We start from the raw sequence: 12,787 nt of genomic DNA on the forward strand, positions 1-12,787 counted from the left end.
CCCATATAGCAACATTAAGAGCAGACTAGTGCAATAATCACACACTCCGCCATAGGTAAAGATTATACCTGTCTTAATCAGTCTATTTTGGATACCATTCAAAATTACGAGAAAATCAGCATCTTTAAAGTGCATGTTGCGGGTCTAGAGTCCGATAGGATCATGTTCAGACAAACAATATACATTCTGTGCACAATGCACAATTCATCACTATTCATCATATAATGCCATGTATTGGCTCTGACATTTCCCAATAATTACTACTGTGTATCAGTTTTTGATAGACCCACAGATTAACTCAAGATAGGTACCCAACACAATTCTGCCGTTAATTGGCAATCACATATCAATAATTTCATCAAACAGTTAATGGCAGTTATACTTTCAATATATAGTTTCCTGGCATGACAAGTCACAGTCTTAAACACCTCATAATCCCAAATGTGATGCCAATTCTTCGCCACTGTTAAGGCCTTTGGGAAACTTTGTCTGGCAGTCAACTATATATCGTGACTCCAGTCTTCGCAGCTTCCTCAGCCTATCACCCCCTCTGATGTTCTCTGGTACGACATCCAAACCATAGAATTTTAGTAGATTCCTATTGCTGGAATGTCTCTCAGCGTAGTGTCTCGCTACAGGATACGAAGTGTCTTTGTTGGTAATTGCCCATTGGTGTTCTAATATCCTGATCTTCATTGGGTGTATGGTGCTACCTATGTACCATAGGTTACATGGACATACTAAGCAGTATACTGCATATGAGGTGCTGCAGGTGATACATTTATTAATAGTTCTTTTCACTTGTATGCCTGGTAAGTTATAAGAGAGAACTCGTCTACTGTTGTAACACGCCTTACATTTCCCACAGGGGAAAAAACCTTTCATTTCTTTCAGAGTTCTCGCCCCTGGGGACTCTTTCTCTAGATGGCTACGCACTAGTTGATCTCTCAAAGATCGTGCCTTTCTGAAAGTTACTAGTGGATATGATGGAATATCCTCATTCAATACAGAGTCGGTTCGCAGAATATGCCAGTTTTTCCTCAATATACATTTCAGATAATTGGCTTCTGCTGAGTAGGTAGTCACCATCCTGAATTTACCCTCATGGGTAATATCTGACTGGTTTTCTGACACCTGTTTGCTGGTTAACAACTTGTGTCTTGGAATGCCTTTCACCTTATTAAGTGTGTTTTGCAATAATGTGGGATTATATCCCCTTAGGGCAAACCTTTGTATGCATTCTTTAGCGGACACCTCAAAGTCACATGATCTTGGACTGTTGCGTTTCAAACGCAGCAGTTCCCCATACGGAATACTTTCAATCAATTTCGGTGGGTGGTTACTCGTGGCAAATAGGGTGGAGTTACCTGCCGTAGTTTTACGGTGTAGGGCAGTGTGTAACTGTTCTTCAATTACAAATACCTTCAGGTCAAGGTAGTCCACTGCCACTGGACTAACTACGCCTGAAAATTGCAAATTAAGATGATTGTTATTTAGATTGGTAATGTAACCATTTGCAGATTCAATTCCTCCCTGCCACACTATGAATAAGTTGTCAATATAACGATACCACTCAACTACTCTTCCTGTCAGGTTACCATGTTCATATGTTTTGGGCACCTGTTCCTCCCACCAGCCTACGAACAGATTTGCATAGCTGGGGGCGAAACAGGTGCCCATCGCTGTACCTGATACTTGTTTGAAGTATCCGTCCTCGAACAAAAATATGTTGTTCATCAAACAAAATTCAGTGAATTGTAAGATCATGTTATTGTGTGCAGCAAACCTAAGCTGTCTTTTGTTTAAAAAGTGCTGTAATGCTTTCAAACCATCATGATGACTGATACAGGTGTACAAGCTTGTAATATCTAACACCATCATCAGGTACGTTGGATCCCATCTTATCAAAGAAATTTTCCCCAAAAAATCTTTGGTGTCTCTTATATAGGATTTTAATTCAGTCACGAATGGAAAGAGAAAATGATCTATGAACATAGACATGTGTTCCGTCAGACTTCCTTGGGACGAGACTATAGGTCTTCCAGGCGGATGCACTGCATCCTTGTGTATCTTTGGAATGTGATAAAAAGTTGCTGTCACTGGGTTTGGGCATCTTAAAAATAGGTGTTCCTCCTTTCCCAGCATACCCTTGGTGTTCCACAGCTTAAGCATAGTTTCATATTTTTTCACACTAGCCAAATACACTTCTCGTGTGGTCGGTGTATAATACTTTGTATCGTGCAGTTGTCGAAGTGCTTCTTCCCGATACTGTGTTCTTGTTTGCAGAACTACATTCCCACCTTTGTCCGAAGGTTTTATAATGATCGTTTTGTCTTCCATTAAATTAGTTAGCGCCATCTTCTCCTCTCTGGTTAGATTGTCTCTCCCAGCCCCATGATATTTTTTGCTTCGAAAATTGAGTAGATCTTTAACCATTGCCTCTGAGAATACGTCGATTGAATCGTAGGGCATTTGAGGGACGAACAGTGATTTCGGTTTGAAGGGACTTTCTTGCACCCCTTGTTCAATGCCCACTTTTATTGCCCTTTCTGTCATACATAACCCTGTATTCACTTGGTCTTCTGTATGCAAGTTTTGCAACAATTCCACGGCACGTATGTCATTGCATGTCAGTATGTCTGTTGCCGTTATTCTTGAGGTAGTGGTTTTACTTCCTCTCATGGTGGGTCGTAGTTTAAAATATTTGTGTAGTTTCAATTTGCGTACAAAGCAAAACAAATCGATTCTAGTTTGCGTAAACTCTAGATGGTTTGTAGGGCAAAACGTCAGTCCCAGCGATAACACTTTGATTTCTTTATCAGACAATGTTCTCGGGGTCAGGTTCACGATGGTAAGATTGTTCGCGTTGGTTACTTCTTGTTGTATCTCTTCCTGCGAGATGCCCAGGAGGGTGTTCTTCCTCTTCCTGCCCCACCCTGATCTCCGCGTTCTTCGCTTGCTCGTTCGGGTGGTTTGTTTTTCCCTCCCCTTAACCATGATTGCCTGATGATCTTGAACTCGTCGAAAAAAGGAGTAGTCATTTTTCCGACTGCAGGCTGGCTTGTGGTCCGTTCGTCTTCTGATTCATTTTCAGTGACTTCAGATTCTGATGTTACCACTTGCACAGTCTCTGTTCGCGTAGTTTGCAATGATAGTTCTTTTCTGGGAATGTCAAATTTGCGTGCAAACGTTAGCACTCTTCCTTGAAGATAGTCCTGTTCATCCCTTTCGTATTTTTCTTGTTTCCTGGTTTTAATTTTGCTTTCATATTTTAGGAGGCGTGTCTTCATTTGCCCCAACAGTTCTTCCACTTTATTCTTATCTTCTTCTTTTGCTAATGTGTCTTCTATCTCTTTAATCTCTTGTAATGCTTTGTCGCGATCACTCCACGCGTACTTCACTAGAATTTGCAATGTACCTTGACAATATAAAGCTGTATGGTCGGCCCATTCTGCCAATAATGCCGGGTCAGGGTTTTCGTAGGATGGAACTGTAGAAACCCTTAAGCCCCTCGGTACCCTATTGACCTCGATGTAACTCTGCAGTGAAGTCGCCTCCCACCACTTGCGCGTTTCTCTTTCATAGAGTCTCTCCAACTTCGTTAACATGCCATTGACCCCACTCGTAGATTTTACATCAGTGGGTGTGGCTGAATCACCCGTTGCTCTGGATGCCTTATTTTTAAACATGCCTTGTGCGGCCTCGCGGCGTGCTGAGTCGCTAAACATCCTCTTGTTCCTACGGAATACTTTCGCTTCTTGCGTGTCTCCCTCACCCTGCCAAGCTTTATCCAATCACTATGACACAGTTGTGTCCTGCGTATTGCCGTTCGTTGCGCAGCGTCTTACTTGTCATGCCGGTTTCCGACGTCCGCTGCATTGACTGGGCCAAAATTAAATATATGTATATATATGTATATTCACTAAAAAAAACATAGGTTTCACACAGGTTATAGTTAGGTGGATATTTCACTCGTAAAAAACCAATGAAATTCCCCCGTTATAGTTAGTTCAGATAACTATAACTCGCGCGCCCGCAATCCACTGCTCATGACATCACATATTACATCACTCATGACATGGTCAGTAGCATCACTCATGACATCACTGATGACATCATCCTTGTGATAGAGTGGCGGTCGCGCGAGTTATAGTTATCTGAACTAACTATAACGGGGGAATTTCATTGTTTTTTTACGAGTGAAATATCCACCTAACTATAACCTGTGTGAAATCTATGGTTTTTTAAGTGAATTTGCAAGGTTTTTTAAATGCTAATTCCTTACTATAACGTGTGTGAAACCTATGGTTTTTTAAGTGAATTTGTACGGTTTTTTAAATGCTAAGTTATGTATTTATAATTTTTTTTTTTGTCCAGGTTTTTCACCGTGCACGCACCGTTGGCGCACCGTGCGCGCGCTTTGGGCGCACGGTGCGCTGCACGCACCGTGCGCACACCCCGCGATTTTTTTCAAAAAACATAAAATGTTTTTTTGCACCTTGGGGGTCCTTCTGTGACCCCCTGACAAAGGCTAGGGGGTCAGGAACTCTCTTCCCTGCCCCCTTTTCACGTTTTCCACCTTTTTCCCCCTTTCCTTTTCAGTGCGAGAGACAAAATGGCGGCTGACACTTCCTGATTTCGACCGATTCGAATGTTTACCGACATCTAACAACCAATCAGAATTTCGCTCGCGCACGGCACCGTGCGCGCACAGTGCGCGCACGGTGCGCGTGTATAGATATTTTTATGCTTTTAAATGCTATTTTCTCAGGAAATACTGAACAGATTGACACCAGACCTGCAAAAGGCACTTCCCTGATCTGAGGACTACCTCTCTGCCAAATTTCAAGTAATTCTGTTCAGCCGTTCGGGCTGTACCTTCGACTAAAGGTCCTATGGAAAAATGCATGGGGAAAACGCGTTTTGGAACCCCCCTTGTTTCTCGGCCCCCGCTTGACGAATCACCCCGAGACTTTCAGAGTAGGAGCTGAGCGGAGCGCCCCATTTGTTTTGAAAATTTCGCGAGGATTCGTCAACCGGCGCCAAAGTTATTCAAAATAGAATTTTGAGATTTCCTATGGAAACACGATCCTAACTATAACTATGTACTGGCGACCGCCAGTAGATAATATATATATATATATATATATATATATATATATATATATATATATATATATATATCCATCCGCAATTACAGCGTAAACGCTGTTGTCAGCCTTCCCCCTCACTCACTTGTGATGGCGGTCCGCAGCGAGGTGGCAAGCCTCAATATCACAACTCGACGCTGTAATTCCTTTGTGCTCGAAACACACAGCAGCCACGGACAACTCTTAAGCTTCAAAACAGTCCTTTATTGGAGCATCGAACAGGCGACCAACTCTACGCGTTTCGGGATAGCAATCCCTTGCTCACGAGTTAGCAATATTTTGTCCACGATATTAGTGTGCCACAACATATTTGTGCTTTTTATTTCGGAGTACAATCTGCATAAACTATGTGCCAGTTTACACAATCTGAGCAAGTGTCCAAGTGGCTTTTCCAGCTTTAGGTTTCTTTTTCTGTGACGGTGACTAGGGGCGTTTTCATTTTGTTAGTGGTTAGTGGTCTTCTGTAGCGCCAGGACACTCCTTGGAGTAGCCGCGCGCTCTATAAATCATAGATAACATAACATAACATTGTGAATGAGATTTAGGCCACCCATAACCCTGAGGCAAATATACAATGCTGTTTGTGACAAATACATCAGGAATACTAATGTCTAGTTGAGCTTTCTAGATAGCAGGTGCAAATTTGTGTTATGATCAGGATTAGGTGAAGTTGCAATAGTTTGTACACAAGAAATACATGTAATTTTCACCAAAAGTGCACACATCATGACAAATGTGTATGGACGAAGTACACACGAGTAAAATATTATACAGAATACCTGTTCTATGTTTTTTCCTTACACTTTCTAAAGTAGTGAGGAACATGTTGCTCGTGAAGCCATTGTCGTGGCACACCTCACGTTTCAAGCAGGGCATTTTCTGCGCAAACTTGTCACCCCCACCGGTGAAAATCACATGAGAAAAGGGAAGTTGGTGAAAACAGAATGTAATGCAAAATAGACGAAACACATTCATTAGGATTTATGTGAGTTAAAGATTGCATAATAAACAAGCATTGGCATAGCTAATAGGTCTCGCCTTTGGGACCTTATAAGTGTTTAGCCATGCAACACTTGCATAACTAAATACTTCTGAGGTCCCAAAAGCGAGACCTATTGGCAATGCCAAGTGGCCGTGCGGCCGGGAAAGGGAAAGTGATCGCGATCGCTATCACGATCAAACATCAAAGCGGCGCGCCAACCCGTGCACATGCACTGTAGCTCTAGGCTGGCCTGGTGGCACTTTTTGGAGCCCTCTCAATAAGTCTCGCCAGACCAGCGCATGCGCTGGGTCAGATGAGACCTAAAAATTGCCAGGGTCTAGTTATAATTTAAAATCTGCTATAAAACCGTTCTCTGTTGTGTGTTTCACTACAGGAAAAAAGTGCACCCCACCAGAAGCAGCCCATTCTTCCGCTCAGCCTGCTCACAGCATCTGTCTAATTCTCTGTCCACCCTAAGTGACATCAATTACATTCCACAGACATCCTTAGCATTTTTGGCTGAGCAGAGCATTGATGAACATAAAGGAAGACACATTGTACATCTGTCAATGAGTTGTTTGGTATTTTCTTTGTACTTCAATGAATTTAATAATAGATATGTGCCTTTGAAAAATGTAGCCTCTTTGAGATATTTGTACTGTTTGAGTTATGAAGGAACTGGCCGCAGCATTATAGTTGAGACTTTAAAGGAAAGTAATTGATGGTACTCTTTGTATGTTAAGGTTAACAAATGTGTAAGATATTCAATATTTAAATAAATGAATTTAGTGGATATCTTAGTATCTGTCCATACCTTGACTGGTTTATTTAGCCAAGGGTGGAGTTCTTTATGTTTTGATGATAGGTTTTCCTTTCCATTTCCCATGTTCCCTTGGACATGTAAATAGAAAAGTTATCATTATCTTTTGTTTGGGTGCATCCTGCAACCTTTATAGCAACATAAAGGAAGACAAGACCTAAGCAGTTTGCAAAACGTACCAACACTAACAACACTCTAAGGGGCAGATTTACAAGCCCCTTGTGCCACTTTTGCATCACTTTTCCCATGTTAAAAAGGACGCAAAAGTGGCGCAAGGGGCTTGTAAATCTGCCCCTAAGTATCTTCCTCCTAAAAAAGAATGATACAGCCTGTAAATTAAAACGAAAGCCAAATAACAAAAAGAAGCTCAGCATGAGACAATCACACTCCCAAAACAATCTGAAAAATATATACCATCCAAATATAATGTTCTTTGTCACTCTTCCATCCTGCCCGGGACCACCCATTTTCCAGCCAGTTGACCAGATACAAATAATATCTCATACAAGGCAATGCAATTGTCCCTCTCAGCAACTCAGGTGCAAGTAATGAAGCATACAGGTCATCATTAAACACCATTCCCACCAGTTCAGAAAATCATAATCACCTTTATCAACCTCCCTGGGAAACAACTCTCCCTTCCAGCCTTCTCAGGCAAAATGTGTAAGAGCGATATAGCGCTGTCAAACACTCTTTCCATAAGACCAGAAGGCCACCCTCACTCCCAGCCTGTTCAATTATAGCCAATTCTCATCCATCGCCATCAAGCATTTTTGTAGCCAACCTGGAAATCTCAATCTCTCTTAACCATTTTAGGGGTAAACTGTTTACTTGCAGAACCGGAATATGGTCCATTCCCACTAGAACCAAGCCAGCACAAGGAACAAGACATCAAATACTCACACACACAAAAGAGTAGAACAGCCTAACAAAGAATAATACAGATCCGACAACATAAAAGAGCATCTTATATAAACTGAAACAAAGCAACAATGGTATTTGCTTATGAGGGTTAACAATAATCTTTGAACCCTTCACTCGGTCCCAAGTAGCATAGGAGTGGTACTGCTGAATTCACAGGTCCTAAAGTGCTGTAGGTGCTCACATTTCTGTTAACTGCAAAAGAGCAGGAAATTAATTCTCTTTCATTGTGGAATAGAGCTAATTCCCTTCTGGATTACTGTTGGACCTGGCATTCTTGGTGTGGTTCCCCTGTCTTTTTGCCTCTATCTCCTGTATGCTGGACTTCGTTTTTGCTGGTTGTTTTTTTAAACTCTGGGCACTTTACCACTGCTGATCAGTGCTAAAGTGCAAGTGCGCACTGTGTAAATTGTGATTATGATTAGTTATCTTTGATTGGCATATTTGATTTATTGATAAGCTCCTAGTAAAGGGCACTGTGTGTGCCCAGGGCCTGTAAGTCAAATGCAACTAGTGGGCATGCAGCACTTATTGTGCCACCCACATGAGAAGCCCTGCAAACATTTCTCAGGCCTGCTACTGCAGTGTCTGCAAGTGCATTTTTAAACTGCCATGTCGACTTGGCAAGTGCACCCATTTGCCAGGCCCAAACCTTCCCTTTTAGTACACGTAAGGCACCCCTAAGGCACGCCCAAGGTAACCCCATGGGCAGGATGCAATGTATGTGAAAGGTAGGACATATATTGGTGTGTTTTACATGTCCTGCTAGTGAAACACTGCCACTTTAGTTTTTCACTATTGTAAGGACTATCAGGCACATGCATCAAAAAGAGAGTTTGCGAGTCCTTATTTGCGAATTTTAAGGAATCGCAAATAAAGACTCGCAAAACACGATGCAACAAAAACATTGCGAGAATATTGCGAATCGCTAAAAATCGCTAAATAAATTGCGATTTCGGCATTTGCGAACTCGCTATTAGCGATTTCGCAATTAGCGAAATCGCTAATACCGAAGTCGCTTTTTGATGCATCCTGATGACATCACAACCAGGAAGTGAGCAGCACCAGCCTCATTTCCAGTGCACAGTGTCAGGGAGAGGAGGGAGCTGGCTCTGGGAGCAGAACAGGAGTGTGACAGAGACAGAAGAAAAACTTGTGATATCAAATGGAAGCCTCACAAACAGCAGAGGAGAGCCAAACAGGCAGGAAACGCAAAATTAAATTTGCAGAAAAAGAAATTGACACCCTCATTGAGGGAGTAGTCCACAGCCATGACAAGCTGTTTGGAAAGGCATCATTGAAAGTGGCAGAGCAGGAGAAAAGGAAAATCTGGCTCCGGATCCAAAACAGGGTCAATGCCATTGGGGTGACACACCGCACCATTGAAGAACTCAAAAAACGATGGTACGACTTGCGCAGTCGGGCTAAGGTGCGCATAGCTGACCGCCTGAAGGAGGCAAAGAAGACAGGAGGGGGAACACCAACAGACACTGGGAACACTCCCATGGAGGACTTGATTGAATCCACCATCCAGCCAGAAGCTGTTGTTGGTGTGACCCAGCTGGACACGTCCGGAGCAGCAAACACATCTGAAGGTAAGATGAATGTATGTTTTCTTAGTGTTACAAAATGTAAAGGTAGAACTCGACCACAGCACAGCCCAAGTGCAGACCCTGAACATCCAGTACACAATGCATTCAGTAGGTGAGGGGCATTATGGGAGATGTAGTCAGGTCAAGCAGTTAAAATGTCAAATCTCAGAGTAACAACCCAAAAAAGCTTAATAGAGTATAAAATCATTTACAAAGGCAGAAATTTATTACTGTGCAATTAATATCACAGACATGAAATAATACAGTGTTGCACTGTTTCACCTCACAGATGCACAACGTGTAGAAGATGTGGATAGCGATTCCCCAGACATGCAGGACACCAGCGCAGGTGAACAGATGGACACACCTGTGGTGCAAATAAATCCCTCACGTCCAACAAAGTCACGCAGGGCTACTGTTCCATCCCTAGTCACCATGGAGTGTGAAGATGATGAGGCTGATGCAACACCAGGTGGCAGCCATGGCCAGACAACTTCCATCACACAAACACAACCACAGGTCCCCAGAACTAATCACAGAGCCCGGCGTAGGAGAGGAAGAGCACTCAGGACACAGCAGGAGGAGCAACCAAGTGATGTCTGGGGTGGTCTTGAGGGACAGATGCTCCGTATGCAGCGCCTGCAGACAAAAAACACACGATTAGTACAATTGCAAGTTGGCAAGATGGCTAGCGACATAGCAGTACTGTCAGAAAGTGTGCAGCAACTGAGCAAGGTGATGCATGAGGGAAATGTATCCCAGAAGAGACAGCATCGTCAACTAATGCTGCAATTGAAAATGTTTGCTAAATCAAACAATAGATTGGCCACGACAACTGCACTGCTGGCACGTAGGTCTGTGACCATGCAAACTGAAATGTGCCATTGGAGCGGCGATGTGGCTAAAGCACTGGACCAGGTCACCAATGCAGTTGATTTGCTAAATGCTTCCACAATTGCGGCCAACAATTCCACGCCCGAAGAGGGTAGTGAGGGTGGCTCAAGCCTAAGTAGTGTGGCAGTTCCAGTCCGCACTGCAGGAAGACGCAACACACGCAGCAGTACCCCCGCCGCTTCCAACATAACGGATGACAATGCTGGGTCTGACAGGCGTCTGGGTGTTCGTGGGAAAAAGCGCTAGACTGGCATGTACAAGTGCATTCCACTATGGTGACGTAACCATTTATTTGGATTTGACTTTTCACAGAGTGACAAGTGAATTGACATTTGCAAACCACTTATGTCCATTGCACTGGTCAGATTACAAGTGTGCTTGAACACTCATGGCAATTTTATTTAAATAAAGAATACTCTGATAGCAATAGTCAGTTTCTGTGTCATCATTACTCACCTCAGAAATAATTTTGTGTGATGTCAAATCTTCTCCTACGCCCTTCTGCTGCGCCTGCCCCTTGTGCTGCATGGTGTTGTGGCACTTGCTGGTTCCCATCCTCCGAATCGCTGTCAGACACCTCGATGTCCATTCCTCCCCTTGTCGCTATGTTGTGCAGCATGGCACATGCCGCTACTATCTTGCAGCATTGTTCAGGGTTGTACTTCAGTGCTCCACCGGTCTTATGTAGACATCTGAATCGGCTCTTCAACAGCCCAAATGTGCGCTCTATGATGTTCCTTGTCGAAATATGTGCTGCATTGTACCTCTGTTGATTGGCAGTTGTGGGATTGAGGTAAGGCGTCATTAGGTAATTACGCAAGGCGTATGCGCTGTCACCTACATGTAATGGAGCAAAGAGTCAGTGGCAGCTTCACATTGACATACGTACAATGACAGTGATAAACTATAACACATATTTACCAAGCAGATGTCCCTCTCCAAATTCTCCCCTGACAAGACGGGTGTGTATGCCACTTTGCCTGAAGATATAAGAGTCATGTGCACTCCCTGGAAATTGCGCAACAATGTCAGTGATAATGTTTTTGGCATTGCAAACAACCTGAATATTGAGGGAATGGTAAGATTTCCTATTTCTATATATATATTCCTGTGTTGCAGGGGGACATATTGCAACGTGGGTGCAATCAATACAACCCAAAACATGTGGGAAACGAGCTATCTGGTAGAACTCCTGTTTGGTTTTTGCAAGGTCAAGCGCGGTGGTAGGGAACTTGATATGAGACCCGATCACGGCCATCATGGCATCAAGGAATGCTTTCAATATTCTTGAAAGTGCGCTTTGTGACACACCTCCCGCAACAGCAATGACCCCCTGAAAACTGCCTGACGCCAGAAGGTGTAGGCAACATAGGACCTGCACATGCGTTGGGATGGCATTGGTCCTACGTGTCTGTCGTTGCATTATGGGGTCCAATTCATTGATTAGGTCATGGATCATTGCTGCATTGAGCCTATACTTGTCGTATATCTCATCCTCTTGCTGGCCTAGCAAAGTTATGCGGACTCTGAAGATGCGCTCATTCATTCGCCTCCGTCTCTGTGCGGCAGCCTGCAGCCTCATCCTCCTCGCCATCAGGTAAATCCCTGCCATTGTGAACAGTGCTGGCTCATTCTGGGTGTGTTTAAATGGGTTTCAGTTGGTTTTCACCTGTCTGTGATTTGCACTCATGATTACCACCTGGTTGTGATCCTTCTTATTTAGCGATCGCTAATTTGCGATTTTCATGGAAATCGCTATTTGCGATTTGTCATGCATACATTTTGCGATTCGTTGTTTGCGATTCGGTAATTGGGACACGCTAATACCGATTCGCTATTTGATTCGCAGAATGTTTTGCGATTCCTTATATTTGCGAAAAAATGGATTTTCGCAAATATACAGTTGATGCATTTCAACACTGACTTTTGCGATCGCAAACGGCCTATTTTTGCGATTCGCACCCTTTGCGATCGCAAAAAGGTTTGATGCATGTGCCTGTATATCCCCACAGGTTATTATTGGAGCTGCCTTGTAACCCTTTACAAGTGTAACTTTCAATTGGGAAGAGAGAGATTTGCAGTTTGGGTTCCCCAAACTCAGGATTTAAAAACACATCTTACTGGGAAAGTGGTTTTTAAATTGTGTGTTTGAAAATGCTACTTTTAGAAAGTGGGCATTTTCTTAAGTTACCATCCTGTGCCTCTGCCTGCCTGTGGAATCCCTGTCTGGTTTAGACTGAGAGTTGAGATGTTTGTGCATTAATTCTAGACAGTCACACAAAGGTAGCTGAGGTGTGCCCTGCATATCCTGATTGCCCATCACCAGGCTGATGCGCCTTCCTGAGGTAGAGTGGTGGGAGGATTTGTCACTGACACCTGAATTGGGGTGTGCCTGTCCTCTCACAATGTTGTCTCCAACCCTCTGTAG

The 12,787-nt window shown here is 43.3% G+C and overlaps 1 long non-coding RNA gene across 1 annotated transcript; it reads right to left on the reverse strand.

Moving 5' to 3' along the window:
- Positions 1-9,669: 9,669 nt before the first annotated feature.
- On the reverse strand, positions 9,670-11,198 carry LOC146867410 (uncharacterized). Its single transcript, XR_014961524.1, has 2 exons — positions 10,816-11,198; positions 9,670-10,104 (listed from the first exon to the last, which is right to left on the reverse strand). It is a non-coding gene; the product is annotated as an uncharacterized LOC146867410 (long non-coding RNA).
- Between the last annotated feature and the right edge of the window lie 1,589 nt (positions 11,199-12,787).

This window comes from Triturus cristatus, chromosome 1_2 (genome assembly GCF_964204655.1).
Source record: "Triturus cristatus chromosome 1_2, aTriCri1.1, whole genome shotgun sequence".
Classification (NCBI taxonomy): domain Eukaryota; kingdom Metazoa; phylum Chordata; class Amphibia; order Caudata; family Salamandridae; genus Triturus; species Triturus cristatus.